General features: G+C 38.7%; 1 long non-coding RNA gene across 1 annotated transcript in view; it reads right to left on the bottom strand.

The window, feature by feature from the left end:
* Positions 1-25,303, bottom strand: part of LOC118172096 — an 86,756-nt gene that overhangs the window by 11,568 nt on the left and 49,885 nt on the right. Inside the window, exon 2 of the long non-coding RNA XR_004753554.1 lies at positions 3,631-3,753. This is a non-coding gene — a long non-coding RNA (uncharacterized LOC118172096). The remainder of the gene's footprint in view (positions 1-3,630; positions 3,754-25,303) is intronic.

The following is a 25,303-nucleotide window of genomic DNA, read 5'->3' as shown; positions in this document are numbered from 1 at the left end:
CCATGTTGGATCTTCAAAGTGATGAAAGACAACTGTAAGCTTGTCACTGAACCACATACAAACATATCACTCCACAAACATTACAGTATGTCCTCAACACCCTCAAAAAACGTCTCGTAAGCTTATAATCATGCAGCTAATAACATAACCATGAGTGTATGTAGTAGGGGTCTTCTCACGCTCTCACACCTCTCCACAAACAGCCAGGCTGACCTTGGAGAAGCCACTGGCAGTCCCCCACCAGACAGGGAGCTTTTGGCTGCAGTACGACCACACCAGCATCTGTGCCTCTGTGCTTCATCAGCCCCAAGGAAGGAGGATCATCACCACAGAAAGGCTGCATCTCCTCCAGCCCTGCCCTTGAGCCCTTGGCATTGCCACCATATCCTCACTTTTAATCCCACCTGGCTTTCTTAAGAAGAGCTAAGAGGCTTGTCTTCTCCCTGCAAAGTAGCTTTGGAGGTTTCTACCATTCATCTCCACCCCAAAGAAGTGCCTGGCACAGCAAAAGAAACTCCCGGAAGCTCTGAGCTCTTTCAAGGGGAGCCAAGACACGCACCGCAAAGTCACTTCATTTCCATTCCTCTCATGAGATGCTGTATAATTTAGGGTGCATCACAAAAAATCCCCAGAGATGACAGAAGAGTTCAAAGTCAGGACACTGAACTTTAAACCCAGGTTCAGCTGGGTCCGCACTCGTATTAATATTCATATTGTTAAAGCACAGGGGGAAAGCAGGAGAGAAAGTTGTGAAAATATTAAGGGGAACTCAGAAGAAAAGGCAAAGCTGGCAATAAAATGGCATGGAGGTTAATGTCACCAGATTTTCCATAGGTGAAAAATCCGGTGTTAGGTTCTGGAAGAGCCTGGGTTTTAAGTTATTTTTATTAACTCCTTTCCCAGCATATCAGGGCAGAAAAGCATTTGGAGCCCAAATGACTAATTTATTTATTTTTTATTACTGAAACAAATGAAACTGACTTCCAAAAGTCTAGAATGATGGATTCTGCAGACAAAAAAAAATGTATATATATCAAATTTTCTCCCCATTTTTTGTCATCTGTGCCAAGTTACAATTCATTGCAGATTTCCTGCATCTGCATTTTAAATCTTCAAACATAAGCATTCATATTGCAAAGTAATAGATTTCAGAGCTGCAGAGTGATACAAAGAGCTATGGCTAGTCTGTTGTGAGCAACAAAGTGTAGATCTTTCTGTTACAGACACAATCTTCCATGTAATATTTCTGTATTGCTTTACAGCTGAGCAAGTGCCAGTCTGCAAACTAGTAGCTGAGTTCTTCATTTCACCTATATTTTCTCTACAACTTGCTAAGGCAGTGAACCAGATTAAGCTGGTTTGCACTGCCTATGACAGGATATTAGCTATTGAGAGGCTGCATACATTAACTGCCAGAACAGATGAGTGCTTTAACACTTACAAATCACGGGAGGAAAAGAATAGAGCGAGAAGAGATCATTCATGTGCTCCTCGTTAAGATATGCTGATATCTTATCAGCTCACCACAGACGAGCCAGATGTGGAGGTGAGCAGAATTCAAGTACAAAAAAAGTGTCTGCAAAAGCAGGAGGCGAATACCACAGGAGTGCAAACGAGAGCGCTCTCAGAGGTGCTTAGCTCGAGCACTACAGAAATTCCAGCTGTCAAAACCCTCTATCATATATGGAAATTAAATCTCAATCCTCTGGTGAAAAAACATAGGAGGGTCAGGGCAGGAATAACTTCCTTGATTCAGTGCAGGCGGAGAGCTTGCCTTGTTACTTGCATTCCTTAATGGCAATCTATTACTGGGGAAGTGACATGAGTTCTGCTTAATCCCCATTTTGCTGCATATTGCTATTTGCTCACACAGGAATTTCCATTTGTTTCAGCCTTCCACAAGGTTATTCAAGGGACAGTGCAAAAAAAAAATTAAAAAAATTAAAGGAGGGCTAAGAGATTATTCTTCCAGAAGCTCCCCTATAGGAAGAGAAAATAAAATCTCTATATCCTTTACAGACTAGATAAAGGTTGAGGTTTCCCATACACATGTAACGTTTGTTTAAATGGATATAGTAACTTTACATTTGAGGAAACACATTTATTTCTGTATATAAACAAAAGTGTGAAAGATTAAGGACAGCTGTGCATCTGTTTATCCATAGTATATACACTATTATCTGACTCAGGGCAAACAGACATTTTAACCTCTCCTTCGGCACCTGATGCATCATTTCTTTCATACTCAAATGTCTTCCTGCGACTGCTCACAGACCAGAGGGCTGCTGGGGGGAGCGGTGGGGAACCAGAGCATCTGCGCTGCATTGAAAGTAGCAACTGGGAAGGAAGAGGGTAAAGCCCTCCTTCCTTCTATCTCACTTTTCACTCTGTATCAAGGCTGTTCCTTTCACTTCATAAAGTATCACTGCTGAAAACAAACAACAAAAAAGTGAAAAAAATTAAGAATACAGAACGTATCCTGAAGCCAATGAAAAGTGGGACTTGGAATGCTCAAATTCTAAAGCGACCAAATCTATTTATAAAAAAATACCTTTTTTTTAAAAAAAAAAAAAAAAAAAAAGAGTATGCTGTGATCAGAGCCATCATGGCTTCTTGCTAGCAGCCAGGATCAGGTGGATTTTCTTGTGCTGAATCACACACCTGTTACTGGTATCCACAGGGGCATCTGGAGAGCAGGGGGCTCTCAGACCAGGAGGGCAGGTGGCTCCTGGAGCTCCGGGCATCCCTGGCTAGGGAGCAGAAAGCAGTGCAAAAGCACATGTCAGGGGACACAAGGCTCAGGAAGGTAACCAAGGAGCACAGTTAAATGCACAGAAACTTCAGAGGTGCCCGCAGACTGGTCACCTCCATATCACATATCCAGCTGCAACAGCTTAACCACCACTGCTAACACAGCAACGCGGAATGTTTTCTCCGGTACTCGTTCATTGAAATATTGAGATTTGGCTGAGCCAAAATAATTCACAGCTTTCAGAATCACTGTAGTAATCCACAACTTTCTGAATCACTGCAGTTAAAAAAGAATATTCAACATTTTGGGGGGAAAATGAATTGCTCTACTTTAATACACTCTAATATAAGACTTCAGACTCGGCTGAAAAATGTTACTTTTAACTTTAAAAAGAATTAATGAAAACTGGAACAAACCATTTCCCTTAAAATGGATTTTGTTTGAAGTTTAAATATTTGTGGGCTGGGGGTGTTTCTGTTGTGTTTTTTTTTTGTTTGTTTGTTTGCTTTGGAGCGGGGGGTAAATCCATTAAAATTAAGATTACTTCTTTCACAGTCTAATATTAACAGTTGTAATAGCCAAATTGAGGAGAAAATGGTGGATAATTCAGCCCTTACAGGGTAAAGAATTGCTGCATGTCTCTCTAACAGGGAATTGGGGGAAAAAAAAAAAAAAAGTAGTCCTAGAAATCTCTAAATAGGGAGAAGGAAGGCAATTAATTCCACATTTCCCAAAATATTTTTTTAGTGTGTTGGTTGGGCTATTAAAAACACTGTTATTTATAGAAACCTGTAGGACTCATGTGAAAGGGGACCTTGTTAGGAGGGAAAGTATTCATTTTGGACTGGCCAAGCATAATGTGTGCAGTGCTTTTATACCTGCAGGGCATTTCCTCAGGGTAGAGCCAGCATGTTAGAATGCAGATTTCTGCAGTTTATGGTCTCCCTCTCCCATATTTCTGGAAGTTAGTCTTCCCCTGGGAGGAAGGGGACAGCTAGGACCTACAAAACCAAAACAGAGGTGCTGCTCAGCTACCTCCCCTTCACAACAACAACAGACAAAGATTTCAGGTCTTATAAGCAATAACCCCTTTTTTCTTTTGAGGGAGAGAGGGGAGGGGGAAGAATGTGCAGTCATGAGGCCCTGGAGTTTTGTCCTGGTGCATTTACTTCTATTTTTTCCATATGTTGCCTTTTTTTGATGGCTGGCATTGTTTTTAGTGGATATTTAAGCTATACGCTCAACATTTTCCCTAATGAAATTTGAAAGTAGAAGAAAAAACACCAGGCCACGTTTGTGGAAAATACATACACATTTCCTCTGAACTGGTACCTAAGAATGTAGATCTAAACTCATAAAAGGGGTGTGTGTAGAGTTTTGTAGGGGATGCCCTGTAAACCCTGCTTGATACTGATGGGGCAAGCTCAGAATTCCAGCTCGATTTTGCCAATGAGATGAACCCTCACAAACCATCATGCTGAAACAGCAGCTTGCCTTTGTTCACTAGTATTTATGATGCTGCCAACAAGAACAGATGCAGATATAGTGTGAAGATGCTAAGAGACAATACTGTCACCAGAAAAAAAACATGCAGCACCAAGCACTGCAGGGAGGGACGGCAGCACCAGTGAATCGTGAACTAGCACCTGTCTGGCTGCTGTATTTTAGAGCATTTCCTAGTTTTTCAAGGCACTGAAACTTGTATACCTGTGGGAAAGTCTATGCAGTTAATGGATATCTGAATAGCAGCTTATGTATTTATGGAAATTTTCTACCTAATTACTTCCAGGTGCTGTTTGGGTGTACAGGAGAGCTATGCAGTTTCCTGTATCCAAGACTTTGGAAAAAAAAAAAAAAAAAGCTAGACCCAAACTAATTCTTATTAGAAGTGTGGTACAGAGCAAAAGGTAAAAACCTCTTCGTATCAACACATTAGAGAAGTACTAAACTTGGACTGCTGCTTTCCCATTCAAAAGCCTTTTTTAAGCCTAGATGTCAGTCACCACACTTGAAAGCTTTTTATTTTCTGTTTGTTGACATCTATTCCCACACTTTCCTGCTTAATTCTCCTTCTCTTTCCACCATCTTCACTCTCCTTAATCCAAACAACTATTTCTTCCTTGCTCAGAGACAGATTTTTCACAAAGCCTAATGAAGATTTCTATAGTTTTCCATAAATTTTCTACCATCTGTCTTGGCTGGTTAAAATTAGCCAGTAAGTGGGGTAGGTTGTGGAACAAAAACTGGCAATGGGACAGACAGAAAGCACAAGCTCCTCTCCATAGAAAACCATTATCAACAAATTAAAGGCAAGAAGAAACAATCTGGATCTAGATTCTCACAGACCACTTTGCTGCTGTTACTTGGAATACTTCATTCACTCCTGGTCAAGTGTATATCCTTTAAAAAGGAATACTTTTGAGGGAAGGATTAAACCTAAATAACAGGGTCCCAACCTTGAACAGAAACCTACATATGTTACTGGAACAATTTTTTAATTGCTCATTAGCACTCCCCAGAAAATTGAACTAGCCACCAGAACTAGTTGTTATTTTTTTTTGTTGTTGTTGTTGTTGTTTTTGGTTTTGTTTGTTTTAACACATTTTGAAATTTGAAGATTTCAAAACGAAAGTTTTTCTAGAGCAGTTTAAGCTCCTATTCTACTAGATCTGCATTTGCAGCTTGATAGCACTCTGCATAACCAACCCTGCTTTTTGAAAGTTCATTACAAGCAACCCTGAAAAGGAAACCGTATTCCAGGTGTTAACAGGCACGGTGGAATAAAAGGTCTTCCTATGCAGTCCTACACAATCATTAATGCACAGAACCTTCAGGTTTGGGAAGTAAGTCATCCCTGACTGGTGACACAGCCAGCCTCCAAACATATTTGCGCTGTTACACATAGCATATTACATTTATTTATCCACCTTACCTCCTGGACCATTTTTTCTTCCTTTGGCAATTTATGATGATGCCCATGATTAATACACAAAGTCAAACTTCTTTAAAAGCATTATTGCAACTTCCACCACCAACTAACACAAGGTAATGATCATTTGTGTGATGAACCTTGGCAGTCAATACTGGCATTATTGAAGCCAGAGCTGAAGTACAGAAAGCAAGTAACAAACAGAGTCCAAGGAAATACTCGGGCTATTTTATCACCAAATCAAAGTTTTCTTCTTCTAGCTGGGAACGTACAATTATTTAGTATTCATATTACAGTGCAGTCCCTTCCCAGGCTGATTTAAAGCCTATATTATAATTGCTAATGATTACTCATGAAAAAGAGACTATTATATGTAAAAACTGCAATCAGTGCTAATCTATTCACCTATCCATTTTATACTGATACATTTTCTAAACAAAGCTCTGCCTGAATTGCTGATAATTAGCTTCTATTCTTACATTTTTAATTGCTCTTCTCCCCCCTCCCATTTTTAAACAGAACATTTTACATATCTTCAGACTTTTTTAAAAAGGACTCGGACTGAATTTTTATGAGTGAAAACCTGACAGTGTACAATTTGGAGTTTTAAAATAACTCCCACGTTGTCAAATAGTAAATGCCTAAGCACTGTTTCAGGAAATAAATATTTAAAAGAAGTTCAAAATTTCAAGCACAAGCATCAGTCTATATAGTCTGAGAGCAGTAAGAGTTACAGTACTAAAGCAGAAGAGGTGGGTTAGCTGTATTTTTTTTTTTATTATTTATTTTTTTTTTCCTGAGTGCATTATGCCCCTCATCTGCAGACTGTCAAGAGCCTGGTAATCAAGAGACATTTGGCACTCCAGCTGGGAAAAACACTGCATTTAAGGGTCTCTCTCTTCAGAGACTCTAGTGCTGTTATGCCAGCTCTAATACACACAGTATTGGACATGCTCCTCCCACTCCCACTGCCCTTCAGATACCCGAGCCGCATTGCCTGGCAATACGACGAGAAAAGTTCACAAGTAAGAGCCAACAAAATGCTTCCTATATACAAAGGCACTGTCTGCAGTATATAGCTTAAGTTCTCCCAGGTATTAGATAATGCATCTTGCTTAGAAGTACCCCCCCTGTCAAAATGACACTTAGAGAAAATGGAATTCTAATCATAATTCCCACTCTGGTATTTTCTTCTTCCCACTCTATGAAAATCGATCCCAACTTATAGCCAGAATAATATCTTATCTCTGGTCCTCAGAGAGTGAGGAGGAATGCATTTGGCTTTAGCTACAGGCTGCAGAGCGGCTTGTTGCTGAGTGTTCTCTGCCAAACCTCTCGCACACAAAAAATTATGTAAAAGACGACAGAATTGCTTTGTTTCAGCTGCATTTGACTTGTGAAAAAGCCACTGATTTTAATGAACTGTTCCTCTGCTAAAGCACTTATAAGTGGCATTTGCTAATGCTCATCTTTACATCAATTTCAGAGGCTGCTGGAACAGGCCCTCAATCTGCAAGAGTCCTTCACCACCAGCTCTGTGCAATTTGCAAAATGTTGCACTAATCAGAGGATGCTTTAATCTTCATAAATACAGGAAAGCTCTTAGACACTAGTGCTAAAGTGACTGGAGAAACTCATGCCAAAACATGTTATTTCTTTCAGAATCCTTGTATTTTCAAGCTCAGCAGAAAAGGAAGAGGACTGCGTAACACCAAAGTCTGGAACATGAAAGACTCAGAGCTAAAAGCAACCCCATCCACAGTACGTGCCTACTTCCCAGCAGAGTTTATGAACAAAATCCACTGATGGACTCGTAACCAAGTCAGTCAGCACCACAAATCGTTTTCTTCATACAAATTCCCCATCAGCTCTGCAAGACTTGTACATACTCATCATGCATGTTCATGAGAACCTTGCACCTGAGTACACTGTCAAATACATTCGGTTTCCAGCCAACTGTCCTAGCAGAGGACCTATGTTTTACTTCCAGGCAGAACTACTATTTGAAGTTAGGAAAAGTCACCTTCAAGGTTTGCAGGTCTCACTGCTGACCAAGTTTAGCTTACAAGCACAACTCAGAATTGCTCCAGCACACACTTCCAACACATCCACCCCGCCAGCATGAACAGCGTGCTTCCTGACAAATCCTCTTTTACCTCTAGACCTGTCTTCCTGTTGTGCTCCAGACCAGAGGATGATATTATTGTAGATAAATTTAATGGAAATCAATAACATTGCAGCAGATGTAAGGAAAAGAGGAGAAAATGAAGTCTGGTTAGCAGGATTCTCAGCTTATTTTTCTTTCAATACTATCTGTCCTGGGTCTGGCTGGGATGGAGTTCACTTTCCTCACCACAGCCCATACAGTGCCATGCTTTGCTTTTGGGGATAGAAGGGTGCTGATATCACACTGATGTTTTGGCTGTTGCTGAGCAGTGCCCTCACCGAGGCTCCCTCTCCAACCTGCCCCTGGAGGCAAGGAGGCTAGTGTGGGGCACAGGCAGCTCACCCAAACCAACCAGAGGGATGCTCTGTGCCATACAATGCCATGCACGGCAATAAAAGCTGAAGGAAAGGAGGAAGAAGAAAAGGGGACATTCATGGTTAAGGCCTTCATCTTCCAAAGCAATCACTACCTGTATTTAGGCCCTGCTTCCCAGGAAGTGTCTGGACACCTGCCTGCTGATGGGAAGTAGTGAATAAATTTCCTTTCACTTTGCTTTTGCATGCAGCCTTTGATTTTCTCATTAAACTGCCTTCATCTCAACACATGAGCCTGCCCATTTCTCACCTTGGCCCATTAAGGAAGGGGAATGAGAGCTCAACTGGGGGGCTCTTTACAGAGGGGTCTGGCAGCCAAGCAAGGCATCCCCCCACACCACCATATCCCTTGTAGAGCCCAAGCCAGCAATTCCAGAATTTTGAAGCAGTGGTAAGGTTTAATTTTTAAATTCTGTTAAACTCATAGAAGCTGAGTAATCTTAGGTACCAGTTACACTGGCACAGTCTTGCAAAACATGGCAAGGTGAGTGTTGCTGTTTTTAATATTTGAGATCCTGCTGCAGAAGCCAAATAATTCACATACAACAATCCAAGCATGTAAAAGCACTTTTGTTGCAGTAGCTTTTCTATAAGGATTTAAACCTCCTCAGCAGATGAAAGCCTTAAAAAAAAAAAAAAAAAAAAAAAAAAAACTGTGCAACCCATTTATGCTTCCAGCCACCTGAGCAATAAGATTCTCTCTAGTTGCAGCTATATCACCCCAAGTGTTTTCCTTGGCCTCTCAACGGAAAAGATTGCAACTGCCTCACATGCCCAGGGGTGTCACAAGCAAAATAATTATTCATTTTATTGTCTTTTATTCCTGTGCCAAAAACATGGCCATCTTTTATGAGCCTTGATTTGATTTGAAACTGCTGTGTTTTGAACAGAGCTGTCAATCATATTTAGGACTTACATAAGCCTTTCCCAAGACCTCATGAAATAAGATCAAAATCATTTATCTGCAATTCATGTGTACATAGTGAGTTGGAAAGCTAACTTTCAAATTTTATAGAAATGAGAGAAGACCCTCTTCCATGAAATCCTGCTCTAAAGACAAAGTGTAAGCTTGGAAGAATAAAAGCTAGCTCATACTTCACACCCAAGCAAAAAAAAACAAAGACTTCAATTTGGGGGACTGCCAGACTGTGCCTGCAATTTTAACCCCAGCAGAAGGGATGTTGATTGCTGTCTTGCATTTACATAAAGGAATTGTTTTCTTTGTGAAAAGGAACAATGGAAATGCATATTATTTTCAGAATCAAAGAAAGAGCTAACGAAGATGCCCACTTCTTAACCTCTTCTGTGACACCCCATGCACAACAGCACCCTCAACGTTGCTGGGTCCTGGGAATACCATCACACAATCCCCACAGAGCCACTGCAAGAGGAAAGAGTTGGAAAAGCATCTTAAAGATGTAGCTCCTCAGCAGTGGGTGACCACAGCTGGCAAAGGAGCCTGAAATATAGACCAGGTCTACAAGCTTGAGTTGCAGTTCCTTACTTGGGAGATTAAGTGAGTAAACCCCTCCAAATCAGCAAGAAACTTGAAAATGTTTCTTGAAAAGGTTTCTGTTCTTGTAACATCTCCCTCCTTGTCAAGGCACTGCCTGTACAATATTCTTTCTTTGCCCAAATGCCACACACTTGTCACCTCTCTCCCCTCTGACTGAACTCAGCTTTGCACCAAGCTGCACACACTTACAGCAATTTCCTGCATGGTTTCCCTTTACCCTCAAAGTGTTTCAGCTCAATCTTCAAACTCCTTCTTTCTCTGTCTTTACTACTATCATAACGTGCCAGCTGCAGACTCAGAGCAGGTCTAGCAATATCTGCTGGGTCAACAGGCATCTACGTCTCCCAGAACATCCTGGGCTTTAGCAACAGAGAAGCCTGCAGAGAAGGCAGGCATCAGCTGGAGAGCAGAATTCTATGACATCCAAGGCCTTGGATAGGTTTTTCAAACTCGATATATCCCAGGTACTTCTCAGACTAGGACGTTTACTGCCATTTCTGCTTCAGTGATAACGTATGCCGTGCTTGAACTAGTGAGTTATGTGGACATTTATTCAAGTTGATAAAGATATTTTTAGATAGCTCTATTTTATTTTTTCATAGAGATTGGAAGAATTTTTCTGTCTCCATTTCTGCTAAACTATTAATCCTCATCAATGAAAACAAATTTGTACAAAATGTATGCAAATTGCTCATGTGAGCATTGCCTGGCATTATGCTAGCTGTATAGGCAAACTTTACGAGCACACTTTACTTCTTCCCACGTTTAATACTTCCCCCATGAAGTTTCATTTTCATTTCAAAGAGACTAGCGAGCCACTAGTCCAAAGTGGAAAACTGCTGCTGACTGGCATACGATAGGTCAATCAATAACCCACAGATTTTAATGGCCACAATCAAAACTAACCAACAGCAGCTTTTAAACCGCTTTGCCAGGTTATCGTACAGCATCCATCCTTAATTGAGATACACTGCGTGTCTCTTTTGGACCTCACTGATTGTTGATAACTTTTACTAGCAGCATATATTTTTGCATTGCAATAATTTTACACGCACTTTCTGCCATAAAAGAAGATGTTATGTTCACATGAAGTTTCCAAAACAAAACTCTACAGAAGCTGCAGGAATTAAACCAATAGTGCATCTGCTAAACACTGATTATGACATGATCGTTATTGCACTGACACTTAGGGTTGGAAAAAATAAGTTGGCATAAGTGCATACTTCTCCGCAGTTGGTGCTTATCTGTGCCAAAACATACTTCTAAATGAAGCAGTAATTTGGGTATCTAAAATAAATGACAGTTTCCGAGGCTCCAACTTGCCTTATATTACATGGGATAGTTGCTGAGAATTCTCAGAAGCAAAAATGTTTTTGCAAAGCCAATATCACCATGTTAGGCATCCACGGAACATCTTAGTAACTCAAGCTGATGTCAGTCTTCAAGCTTGACCTCAAAATAAATTTGTTAACTGATTATTTTTGAACAGGGAAACAGTTCTGGGCTGCATATTTTTGCAAACATTCTGTAGTTGTCTTTATGTTGCCATAGCATGACAACTTTTCATACAGATAGAACAAACCACAGCCTTAATTTTGAAAGTGTCATTACTTATCTATCCAGTTTTCATTAATTAAAATTACATGATTTAAGTAGAAAATAGGGGAATACTGAAGTTATGCATTTCCTTCAATTTTTTATTTCGTATGGTGACTAGAGTATACTAAATGTACATCAGCTCTAGTTGCAGAGTCATGCAACCAAATTTAACAGAATTGTGTGCAAGAGGTTAGATGCAAAAATTCAAAAGTAGCCAGACATCCTTCATACTATAAATTTACAAGCTTAACTAGTAATTATACTTAACTAGAAATGATGTAAAGTTCACCACATAAATAGTTAACTCTTCCTCATGTTCTACAATCAGTTCTGTAACTTAGAAAATGTCAGACCACAAACAACTGACTTAATTTTATAGATGTCTCACTGAAGTGCTTCTTATGTGTGCATAATTTGAATTCAGCAGTAGTTTATATGTTAAAACTAAAGTCAGTCTCTGGTGACATTCACATACTAAGTAATTGAAGCCTAAGTGCCATGCAGGGCAAAGCCTAAAGCAGATAAAAAAGAGGACAGGTATACCTTTACACATGCAGTAGATTTGAGGAAAAATAGCCTTCTGATTGGAAAGGGCACTGTTACATTTGTTTCTGAAGGGATTGTTTTAACAGTACTTATAAGCATAACAGATACACAACATGGATGTAAATGTAAATCTCTTTCCTGCTATAGAATCAATCAGAAATGTTTCCTGGTCCTTTTAAGTAGAAAGCAAGAGCAGAAGCTGGTAGCTGCAGTTTTGGAGCAGGAATTGGTCACTCAACACACAACGTCATAAGCGGGATGCAACATTTAGCTATAGAACAGTGCTACTGGGGAAAAAAAAAGAAAAAAAAGAAAAAAAGCTTTGTTTTTGAGGAATAGAAAGTTTTTGCTAGAAGAAAATAAACACTGCTTTTGTTTATATTTCTGTTCAACTTGGAATTTACATATAAACTTGTAAAGGGCATAAAATAAAGATCTACTCAAAATTTGCGTTATCAAAACTGACTTATTTACCTCCTTTTTGTTTTCCAGTCTTTGTTCAATCTGATGGTGAATGCTGTATATCTAATCATAATCCTGCTGTTATCACAGCTGTTATGTGCTTTATTTTTGATGACTCAAAGACAGATGTCCCAAAATTGCCCTAGATCCCTGCCAGCCTTTTCAATTGCATTATACAATCAATTAAACTTCCCTGACCCTATTCCTGTCTCTAGATAAAATTCAGAGGTTGACACTTCAAGAAGCAAATCATGTGTGTAAATTGGTTCTAATGACAGCTATAGATGTGTAGTCATATGCAAATCGAGTATTATCAAACATTAAAATGTCCAGGAGCAGCAGCTAGATGGATGCAGTCAAGAAAAATTAACTAGAAAATGCATACTCCAGATACTTCCCACAGTATGTAATGCAATTAAACAGAAGCAAAGGGAAATTCACACTAGAAACTGCCTCTCTCCTGCCGTGCCTATTTATTCCCCATCATCTGTTATTATTGTTGAGAATCTTCACATTGTGTCCCAATTAAGCAAATCTCTCAGAATTAATAAGGGTTTGCCTTCTCTATCACCACATCTTTAATGTTTGGAACTGAAAACATTGGCACCTCATGCTGTATGCGAGTGTGAGCAGTTAGCATAATAACAATTGTAAGATGTGCTTGCCAAAAAATGATTACAAGTGAAGCTTTATTGCAAGGGTGTCTTGTTTAGGAGGATTTAGCACAATTCGATGGGGCGAGAGCAGTTGTCAGCCATTGATACTGAACATAATGACTATTAAAAAGACAACTTATTTATTGAATATTCAGAGTGTTAAGCCATTGTTTGGGCATGTCTGGAATACAGATTATTTTCCTATGGTTTGTTAGTTATAATGGAGATTTTTATAAACACTCCAGAACAAAGTTTGTTTTCATTGACATTCCACAAAAGGAGTTTCATATAACCCAGTGACAACAGGATGACAACATTCAAAATATCCTAAGAATATCACTAAATCATCCATCCAAAGCCTTTCTTGATGATAACTTGCAAGTCACCTGTGAAGAGATTTCAAGGACTCTCCTGTATGATTCAGTATGTTTGAGTTGCAGTCTTATAACTACTTCTGTGTGTTTTTTTTTTATTTATTTTTTTTTTTATTTTTTTTTTTATTTTTTCCTTCAAGCCAATTCTCATGGCTTTTTGCCATTTCATTTTCAGAAACGATCAGGAGAGCATATGAGAAAATTATGCCTTAACCCAAAAACGCCAAAATTAATTTCTCCATCATAACATGGGGCAAGCTGATCAGTTAAGATGCAAAACAGATCTAGCACTATACTTAGGGAACTTCCTTGTTGTTCTGCAATTTGAGTCTTTCACTCTATGTACTGAATTTTTCCCAGTAAGCATCAGTAACCATTCTAGAGAGGACAGATACCCATCTCATTCACAGACAGCACAGTGCTCTAAAATTACCTGTTGAGCTCTCATGCCACAGTTATAAAAATAAACAGAGTCAAGCAGGAAATAAAGAAATCTCTCATAATAGATCTCTTAAAAATACCCAGAAGGTAAGTAAATACAGGTTCAGTGGGCCTTTTTTTTGGGGGGAGGCGGGGGGAGGGGGGGGGGGGGGGAAATGTGTACAAGCCCAATACTCCTGAATAAGGCATCAAATGGTATTTGCATTGGAGAATTTTGACCAGATTTCACATATTAAAATACGGTTTTGTTTTATTTTCTTTCCCCCTATGAAGTTCTTCTTCAGGACTTCAGCTAGGGAGCTACAACAAAAACGAATTCATGGTATATATAAGCCTTGTGGGGATAGAGAGGCCACTCAGATGATGACACCTGACTGACCAGGTGCTGGAAGTCCACTCCAACTATTCTCTACTCACCATTACAAAGCCCAAGCATTGTAAAGGCTTCAGTAAATCCAGCCATGCCTCAGCACTGTGTGAGAGACAGACCTGTGAGAGACAGACCCTCTGGGAGCACAATTGCCCTTTTTTGTCCTCAGCTTGGGCTCCCCAGGCCTGAATTTCACCTGAATTTCACCCAAGTCTCTCCTCCTTTACCTCATCGTAGGATACAACATATGGATTTACTTGGAGTCAAGGTGGATCAAAGTGGGCCACAAAACACAGTTCATGAGTGCTTAGATGGGAGTTAAATTTAAGATCATACTTGGAAAAAGACCTAATTCTCATTAGCTCTATCTGATAGGTAAGCAGAATTATCTAAGTGGCTGGAAGAAAGGTTTAGAATTGAATCTGAGAAGCGAGTCTAACCAAACCTAAAGTTAAATCTGATTTCTAACTAAGCCCATCACTTCCTCAATGCAACTTTTATCGCTTCGCTTCAATTTTCATCTTTTTTTTTTTTTCCCTATAAAGGACTCCAAACTAAGCCCAAGAATTACCCCAAACACATGCCTTCTGTGGCTGCAGGCAGCTGTGCATATAACACAGACTCCCCTAACCTGTGTCAGCAAACAGACTGGATCAATCCTCAGTTTCAGCATCTGGGACCACAAATCTGGCCTCCAGTCACATTTGCTGCCTTCACCTTTCTCACTATCCACCATCTGGTACAGATTTTAATTATCAGGAGTCTTTTTACTGAATTAGCAAACTGTAGGTCAAGCATTTGCTGAATGCTTTTTCTGTTAAAATTCAGCAGGAGTTCAGACATACATGTTTTGCTGCTCTTAGTACTCTTTCAGAATAGTTCTCTCCCATATGAATAGTTTTCTCCTTTTCCTACAAATTGTTGCATAGTTTATTTTGAACTCCCAACATTCAATTACCCCAAAAGATCTTTCATCCACAGAAAGAATCTTTGAACTCCTGCCACATTTTTGTAAGAAACCTGCTCCCATAAATATTTGCCACAAAAGTAAGAGCACCAAAATCTATAGGTCATCATGAAGCTTGAAGTCTACACATCATAATGAAACGTTATGTAGAAGAGCGAGCATATTTGAAGGGCGTAGGTAAGACAGTTCAGTAAAGCGGTGACACGTAAATCTTTGTTTTCAGATTTTAAGCCACAAAGCCTTTGATACTCTAGTCATGAAGGAAAGCTGTTATTAAAATAATCATGCAAAAACAGTACGGAATGCCAACTTTATCATCCATTAGGCCTCTTAAATATCTGGGTAAAACATTAAAAGTACATGTCAGAAGCAAATTCAAGAAAATCATTATGCATGTCTTTATTCAAGAAGCACATTAGATCTCGAACTAAAATCCCATAACAGAAAGTAAGTCCAATCATGGTGATTCTTGTTGTCATTTTTGTTGTTGTTGTTGTTTTATTTGTTTTGTTTTTTGGTAGTTTTATTTTTTTAGATCTTCAGTTTTACATAGGCATAAACAGGTTAAATGAGATCTTTCTTAAGAAAACAAGGTAACTATTCATGTGCTTATGAAGAATTTACATTTGCTATCAATGTGTTTATTGCATCACTCAGGTACATTACCCTAAATAAGGGACCTCTTACCAAAATCAAAGGCTCTGCAAGCACTTAATGTATATTGAGATTATTCAAGAGCTCTTCTGAATGAGCAACCTAATCTGATCTACATCTACTGTTCCTTCAGGACAGACCACATTTCTGTCTCGTTTTTTCAGAGATCTGAATCTGAAATTGGAGAACATCTTCCCAAATGTCAGAAAAATTCTTATGAAAATATGAACTTTGGGTACACGTTTCATAGAGCTTTAATTTCTCACTGAATGACCACTGCTCCACATGTCATCTTATTCCAATTTGAAGCCTTCCCTAATTATCTTTTTATCTTGTTCAAGGGTCAATCAGAATTCTTCAAGCAGTGCTTTTTCTCTGGAGATTTGTTTCCACCAGAGAGACTTTGTTCACATGTGCTAGTGATTTGTTGTACCTCGGAATTCATCTAGGTACAAAGTTATTCCTTCGCCACAGTCAAGCAGGCTAAGAATAAAGCTATAAGTATCTAAATAATTCCAATATTTTTTTTTTCATTTCAAATCTTTAGTATTTAGTATACATCATTTTTCATACACAATAGCCACATACTAAGGTCAATTCTCTTACAACTAGGTACCTTTCAAGGGTGAATTCCCAAGGCTAGACAGGAAATACATGGAGCGCCTGAATTTTAAGAAGTGGGATTGTTTACCCGGAGGCAGAAGCCACACTGCACATGCTGGGGATGGGTGGACTGCCTAGGAAGCCACGTCATCATATTTCATCCTACGGGCAGGACCTCACACAGCCCACCAGACTGGACTAATGTCCCCATAATCTCCCTGTTAAATACAAGTCTATTTCAAAGCTACATTTACACAACTAAAATCAATTTACACAACCAAAAAAAAATTTAAGTCGACTTGGAAGAAACTCTCATATAATTCCAGATGGGCTTGTAAACAAAACAAAGTAAATCTAGTGATGAAATCTGGCGTTTGAAGCTTGGGAAACACAAGTTCCTCACTTCTCTGCTGTACTTACGCTGTGACTTAAAACAAAACTTTTGTCTCTTTGTATGCTTGCTTCTACTCTAAGAACAGATTTTAGATTTCACGTGTTGTGAAATATAATTCATAACGCTAAACACTATACATGTAACAGGAAGTTATACATGACTCATTCTTCACCATGAGGCCACCTGGTCAATTCTTACATACAATTCTTGTTGTAGTTAGACTATGCTAATCAAGATCACATCTTGACACATGGCTCAACACAGGTTACAGAAAAAGTTATTTCTCCTGTGGTCTGTCCTCCACAATCTATTTCTTAGCCTTAGCTAGTATTGGTTACATTACATAATTCACCTTTTATGAAAAACTTCAGTTAGTTAACTTTGCTGTTTCAGGTTAAGTCTTTCAAACACAGCATATCACAAGTCTTAATAATTAGAAAATGAATGCGTTATGAACTAGACAGTAAAAAAAATAATAATAATTATTGAAATCCCCGCTGAAATTCTCAATAATTAGTACCGGATAAATGAGCACTACACACAGTCTTACATCTTGAGGTGATCTCTCCATGCTCCGGAATAACCTACCAGATCAATTTGTCATCAAGCAATCTGGAAACTCTTTTATTAGTACTATTCTTGCATGAAACAAATTGATGAATGTCAGCCTTACACACTAGTACAACTCTCTCTGCCTGGCAATTGGTAGTCTTCATGCTATGGACTCTGGAAGCAACAGAGACCAATTTGAGTGACCTATTCACATTTGTTCTTCACTCTGAAACTCCAGCATCCAGTCCAATTTTATATTTATGAGCCATACTCCAAACAAGCAAAAGGCCTCCTGCTGCTCTCCACAGAATGAAAACATGCGGCTGACAGGAAGCAGAGAAAGCGATTTCAGGATTATCCATTTGGCTCAAAGTTAAACCAGATTTCAAGATGAAAATGTAGCAAGTATTTAAAACAACATAACACCTTCGTGATTTTTCTTTAGGAGCACCTAATATGAAATACCCATAAATTCATATAATTATTTAAAGAAAAATAAATTTCAACCTTTCAATTTAACAGCAGCAGCCTGGGTGAAAATCTGCTTATTTCTTTGGGAAAAAAAAAAGGACCTTCTACGGGAGATATTGATCAGGGTTAACAAAAGGTTAATATCTGTCATCTGACGGATCAGCATCTCTCCATTCCAGTGGCTAACATTACAGGGGCTACAACAATTAAACCATAAGAAAGCCATAACCAATGTAATGTAATAGCTGTATTAGTCAGGCAGATCACTTTACATGGCTGGGTAGTCTGAAAGATTCCATGAGGATTCCAGATGTAAAGTCTTGACAAAAAAGGAAATGATAGAAGTGCCTCAAAGATTTATTTTTACTTTCTGTTCAGCACAGTGAGCACATGGTAGAATAACAAGTCCATTCATTCATAATTGCAGATGTTTTACACATCTTGCTGAAACGTGCATTAATGTGTTATACAGAGCACCTCTCTTCTATTTCCAAAGTGTAACAATAATTATTCTTTGATTTGGAGGTTTGAAGTGTATACATATATGCATAACCTCTTTGAGCTCCTGTTATAGTTAACACTTTTACAACTTATGTCAATCACAAATCAAGTTGTCTCATCACTGGAAGGTAGAGATGCCGTAGAGTTATTGATACATAACTACATGGTTTGCACTGATAAATTCTGGCAAGCCAAGGAGCTATGGTTTGTTCTTGCACATTACACAGTGCAAACCTCTTCACCCATGTTAGCTGATAACGGCACCTCATAAAACATGGATATTTTTATAACCACTGTGAGATTACTTCCAGTCATTTTGCAAATCTCACAATCTAACTGGTTTGTGTATATAAAACTTTTATAGTATTCACAGGTACTATTTCAAACAAAGTGGAAAAATACTATGAAGCGAGAGAGCAAGATTTTGGGGAACAAAAACACTAGATTAAAAAAGAAAATCAATTTTTCTTTCAAGTCTCTACTTCTCCTGTTCCTTCTCTTTCCTTGCCCACCAAATCAGGGGGATACTTTACTGCAAAACACCGTATTGCATTTTCCCCCAATTTTATAAACAATGCTTCTTTTTACCCTGACATGCTTCCAAAGACATTTCACCTCCAATCATGTTGTCCAAAGATTATTCTTTGGATCTTTCTCAGTCCTGCCAACTTTTCCTACCCAATGTTGTTTTTCACCAGAACTATTTATTTACTAATAACATTATCTCCAGTCATGGGACCACTGCATCTGATATCCATTTTTCCTTATGATCTTTTCACACATTTCTTGTATGAAGAAGTCCAACTGATGCTTTTTAACTTCAACACCTATGCCTATTTACTTAACTACCGATAAATGTAAAAGAAGCTGCCTAGTTTTCAGGAGTCCCAATCCCTTCAGTCCACTGACTAAAGGCTATTTTGCCCCTTCAAATATTCTAAAACAATCTATTTTCAATGTCTTGGTACAGACTCAGGTGCTTAACTAAATAGAAAACTATCAGACTGGTAAACTTCAACCATTTTGCTAAAAAAAAAAAAAAAATCAAATCTATCAACCCAAGAATTTAAATATCATCCCAAAGCGACAACATATAATATATACATATGGTTTTATGCTGGAAGAGATTAACAAAAGTAGTAGTAACCCCAGATTTGTTTGCAAGAACAAAACAGTCTTTGAACAGTGTAAAAACAAGTTACAGAAATACCAGTGACCACTATGAAGTTGCATTAATTTTCTTTGAACAAAATAACACTCAAATCTGTACTTAGTACCCATTTCCCAAAGTAACACTACTTGAACTTGGATTTCTTTTCACGTTACCACTGCAATTGTAGCACTTGCCATAAGCTCCAGGAAGAAGCGCTAGCACTGAGCGCACGGTGTGACAGCCATTGCAATTATATTACCACAAAAACACAAATAGAGAGTCTCAAAGGGCTTGGAAAGCACTGTTGTTGTTGTGTTTTTTGTTGTTGTTTTGTTTTTCCTTAGTTTGTGGTGGTGTTTTTTTGTTGCTCTCATTTTTAAGAGATGTTTTTCTCAAGCAAATGAAAAAAAAAACAGAAACACTTCATTGAGAAATTAATGCAAGACGAACTTTTGGATACTGTAATGGTACATGGAAGCTTGGTCTTTTTCACATCCCCAGAACATCCTGGTTAAATTTGGTAATGAAAGACTACAGAGACATGAGGAAGCACATCCAGGAAGCACTGCGTGCTCAGTTTCCCCTCTGTGCCCACCGCTCTACAGCTTAATTCCCTCAAACAAATGGTTGTTGCAGAATTTGTGCAACTTGTCTCCATTACAAGGGGAAGATGGGTAAAGGGGTGCACTGATACATAACGGAGCCATTATAGACTCCTAAACTACTTAGGATATCAGCACAGAGCAAATATAAAAGCATACTATCAAGGATTTCGCTGCATAGACTACACTTAAGATCTCTCTTTTTCAGGGATGGTGCAACATTTCTTTGTACTCTCTATAGGTTTTTTCCCACATACAAAAATATCCATGTGCACTTTATTAACTGAATGAATAGGGAAAGACCTGCATTTTTTCATGCATTCACGGAATTCCCACCTCAAGGACTGCCTGGAATTCCTGATTCACCTGGATGCTTGATTCTTAATTTAAACAAGTCAAAGAACCTAGTTGTCTGGATACACAAATAAGAATGATGCGATTTTTTTCTGTTTCCTTTTTTTTTTTTTTAATCTGTATGCCACTGAGGCTTCATATAATTAACCTCATACTGTATGTAATCTTTGAGAAAATATGCTTCATGTCATTTATATAGAAAGGTAGATAATGGAAAAACTACACCAAAGCAAGTTGGCCCAACCTGTCACTAAAACACTGCATGTGACAGTTATTTTAAGCTTGGAGAGTTCTCTTGAATATTTATATCTTAACTGTAGATGATATATATATATAATTTTGTTTAGTCTACAGCTACGGACAGATAACTACCGAAGAAAATTCCTATCAATGCTGGATACATACTGACATTCTCAAATATGCTGCATCATTACTCTTGTTGAAACACTGGCAAAGTTTATTTTTACCCTATAATTTCTACATAGAATAATGTACTAGGCTTACATAAACAAATTGTACATGATACAAAATGAATTATAAACATGTCAAAGCAGGAGAAAGAATTAGTGACGATGGCTGAATCTTGAAAAGCTTCAGGTTCCATTTACAAAGGGTCTTTCTTGAACTTTATATGAACTAAATACATTTGAAAAAGCAGAGTGAAGGTAGAAGTAGCATTTGTGAAAATCTCTCAACCCCACTTTCAGCTTTCTATCCAGGTGAGAAGTAACAGAAGCGTTATTTTTGTTGGACTTGGATATTTCTGCTTCTGGTTGTCGCTGAAGTTCAGAATTGCAGTTCAAGACCCAGACAAGAAGTAAAGGAAAGTTACAGAAGCGTTTTGGATTTGGGATAGAGAAGCCATGTGTTAATTCACACTCAACATAACTGAGTTCACCTAAGACATGTACATTATGCATATATGTACTATGCCCCTGAAAGAATGAAATGCCAACCGTAGACTGAAGGACTCAACTTTTCATGTGGGTGAATGCTCTTCAGGAAACTGATATGAGCTATTAGCTAGAGCAACGAGTGATTTAAGTTTACACAAATAACATACATCATACTTCACTATCAGATTGTTTTTCATGACTAAAAGCTGGGGGTAAGGAAGTATGAGAAAAATTTGCCATGAAAAGCTGGTTTTCACCCCTGTGAGAAAGACAAATTTTCCTAATATGGTAATGAATGAAAAATTAATTATTTTGGTGAAGGACATCTCTTTTAGAGTGTCATGAAAAGCATTATCTTTTGAACTAATAGTTGGTTTGGTGTGGAAAGGAATGGGAAATGACAGCTGTCTAGCAGGGTCATTTAAACATCATGCATTTTCCTCTTCATCAGCAATTCAAAAACAGGGATACTAAAAGCATACAGATTTCCCTATATGAACAAACTAATGTGAAAAGAGTTCAGGTTTCTGTTTACTTTTTAAAAGAGTTCTATATTCATTGTATAGCACATTTAAGTTTAAAAAGTGAATTTCTCTTACTCAAAACCTAAATTATTTTGCACATGGCATTGCATTACAGAGGCTTTGAATTTTTGCTCCTAAAGCTCGTGTTGCAGACGCTAAAGCAAAGATACAAAATCTACAGAAGAAAATGGAATTATATAGCCTTAAGCATTAGGGTATGCGGAGCCTGCATGCTGTTCTTTGTTAAACAAGTGCCATGCTCCCTGTCTGTCAGGGCTCCCATTTTCAGCAATAGTTCAGTGCTGCCTCTCTAAATGACACATAGCAAAGAAAATAAGGTTTTCAATGAAGCCTTACACAATTAAAATGGTAAATATTTCACATGCTATTCTGGTGTCTGCAGGAGGCAAAGCTTCATGGGGAGATAACTTATCCACCACAGCCAAGGGAAATGAAGCAGTTTCAGCCATCAGATGGCATGCTTAAATAAGTGCTCCAAAGAGATTGCACGTGCTTTGCTTTGTTTTAATAAATAAATAAATAAAGGTGGAAAAAAAAGGTGGAGGGGAATAGGCCAAATTGCAAAAAGAACAGTTCAATTTTGTAAGACATGCAGTACCTATGGGTCTTACTGTACTATTGATTTTTTTGGCAGAACTCTTCTTTGATTTCTACAGGGAGTTTAGCTTAAAAATTGATGAGACAATATGCCCTTATTAAAGCAGCCATGTTAGGAAAAAAAAAATCTTACCTGTTTAAGGCTCACTCTGCTCCCACTGACATCTGTGACAAAACTGTCTATTATAATATAACAGGATCATCCCTTCAAGCCCCAATATTAAAACCCCTTATACCTACAAAGCTAGCTTGAAGAATAAATACAAGTGTCTGCAAATAAAGTTAGCAAGTGCCTACAGCTTGCAGGATTGGGGCCCAAGTTTTTGCCTGGGTTCTTAGAGCCACTTGCCTCCACCCCACCTCCGTTAGAAATGCAGGGAGAATGGAAGCATGAGCCTAACACAGAATTTATCTGCACACACAAGCAGAATTTATCCATTTTAGGTGTATCAATTTTTCAGCTGGTAAACAATCAAGATTTTCCACTACCTCTGTAACAATAAGATGCAATCCCAATAGAACTGTAGGGCTTCCCAGTCCTGTTCATGGGAAGGAGCAGGCAGCAAGAGAGCCACAGGAGGGCTCCACCACTGCTCCCCATCTCTGTTCTGGGCTGCACACACCTCGGAACAAAAGGTGGGTTACCAAAATGGGAAATGACAGCTGTCTAGCAGGGTCATTTAAACATCACGCAAGCTCTACTATAAAGAGGGTTACAAAGTTTTGAAAGACAATGCTGCAGTTCATAATAGGAGCAACTTACTGAAGGATTTTACACGTCATGCTTCTTGGTTTTTTAATTTGAAAACACAGGAACAAGGGAAGATCAGTGTCATTGCCTAGCTTTTGTCTATAACTGCCTGCAAAAACGAGGTAACATTTCACTTGTATGTCATATGGAAGATTTGTGTGTGCAGCACAAAGGCCAGTGTCTGTAACAGCAAATCTGCTTTGCAGTTATTACAGACTGCTTGCATCAGAACAACGCTCCAGTCCAAGTCCCCCATCTGTCCTCTGCTGTTCACAAACATTGCACATTTTCTCCCATAACGTCCACAGAGATAAGGAGATGAAAAAGATACTGAATTGTGAGGGTGAGAGAGTTGGAAAGTTAAGACAATGTGACAGCACCATGTGCTAGAACTCAGCAGCAAAAGCATTCCAGATGCATAGTGCCACCTTCTATGGCACTTCAATTTTCTCAAGTGGCCTGAGTTTTCTCAGACAATTTGCAATTACAGACTATAGTTTTGCCTACAAAATATGTGTAGAGGGGGAGAATCTTCCACCAAACCTGAGGAAATGACTTCCCATTCCCCTCCCCTCATTATACCGGCTGTTTCCAAACCCAGTGTTCAGGATTCTCCCCTCATAGCTGTGTAATCTCAGTTCACAACTATCACCTTAATCCAAGAGTGATTCTCTAGTGCAAACCTTAAGGACAACCACTTAGCCAACAGGCCTTTAGTTTCTCTGCTTTTCCATCCTGGTTTTCTACAGCTTTTTGTTCACATACTCAGAGTCAAGCACTTCATTTTGTTCCAATAAAAAGTGTTTTTCAGGGTTTCTGTCAGAACAGCAAGGTCAGCAGGATTCCAACCAAGTGCAACAGGAATAAATGCAGGAGTAAATGCAGAATATCCCCATCACCTGCAAAGTGCTGATAATGACAGCAGCTGAGCTGGAGAAGCACTTGAATTATTTAATCTGGCTGTGGTAGGGATTAATTAGATACTGTCTTTAAAGTGCTTTGAACATGAAAAGCACAAGATAAATGTGCTGTCTTCAGCCTCATCGCTACTGCTATGCCTAATCCTACCTAACAGTACGAGATATCTTGTGAACCTTGGGCGTTATACTGGGCTGTTTTAGTGCAGAACCAGTTCCATCCTTGCATGGCCTCAGACAGAAAAATGGCCAGTTTCACTCTGATCAGTAGTTCAGGTTGTTTGAAGATGTAAGGAAGATGGTAAGACTAACATGCAGTACTTTTGCAATTGATTATCAAGCCATATTACAAATAAACATATACATACTTTTAAAGCAAGTGACAGTTGATCACTGGTGAGATCTTTTGCAAAAATAATCTGCACTTCACTCAGATCAGCACAACAATAACACCTAAATGTATTCTGGCTTAAAAAAAAAAAAAAAAAAAGTGAAAATCACTACTATTGTTGGGTAAGGTGTAAGCAGCTGTGACAGTAATAAAGCAATTATCAGCTTCCTGGCTTTGACATTTTGACATTTCATACACAAACATCATAACTCCTGAGGCCCTGTCTGGTGGTCCTAGGACTGTTTACCTCCTTTGAAAGCCACTTCTACCATAAGACCTCAGAACAAAGCAGAACAACCCTTTCACTTAGCACTGTTGTTTAGACTGAATTCAGACAACAGTACTGCTGCAACTGGTAACCCCAGACTTCAATTAACTCTTGAAAAGCAGCTTTCACTTAAATGGATGAGGAGAAAGAGATTGACATTCTGCTGTCTGATTGCACATTCACTGACAATGAAAAGTGATAGAAAATAAATGCATGTTTTCTTTCCTGCAGAGTATCATCTTTAACTTCCAAGTTAAAGTTCTTATTCCAAGATGTCAGAAGCAAAGCCAGGTAAACACAGTTCAGAAGTGCAACGTTAGGTATCAATATACAAGACAAGTACAGACTGCCAAGGACTATTTTTTCCTGCAGTATTCTGAGGAGCTAACAAACATTTCACACTAGTAAATGTTTTCATTTAATATCCCACCAAGAAATCGGTCTGCAAAGGTAAAGCCGGGGGCAAGGGCAGTTAGCCAGCCTTACCATAAGTTCTTCAGT

The sequence above is a fragment of the Oxyura jamaicensis genome, chromosome 10 (assembly GCF_011077185.1).
Source record: "Oxyura jamaicensis isolate SHBP4307 breed ruddy duck chromosome 10, BPBGC_Ojam_1.0, whole genome shotgun sequence".
Taxonomy (NCBI): domain Eukaryota; kingdom Metazoa; phylum Chordata; class Aves; order Anseriformes; family Anatidae; genus Oxyura; species Oxyura jamaicensis.
The sequence above is the reverse complement of the archived record's forward strand: the minus strand, read 5'-3'. Positions and strand labels throughout refer to the sequence as shown.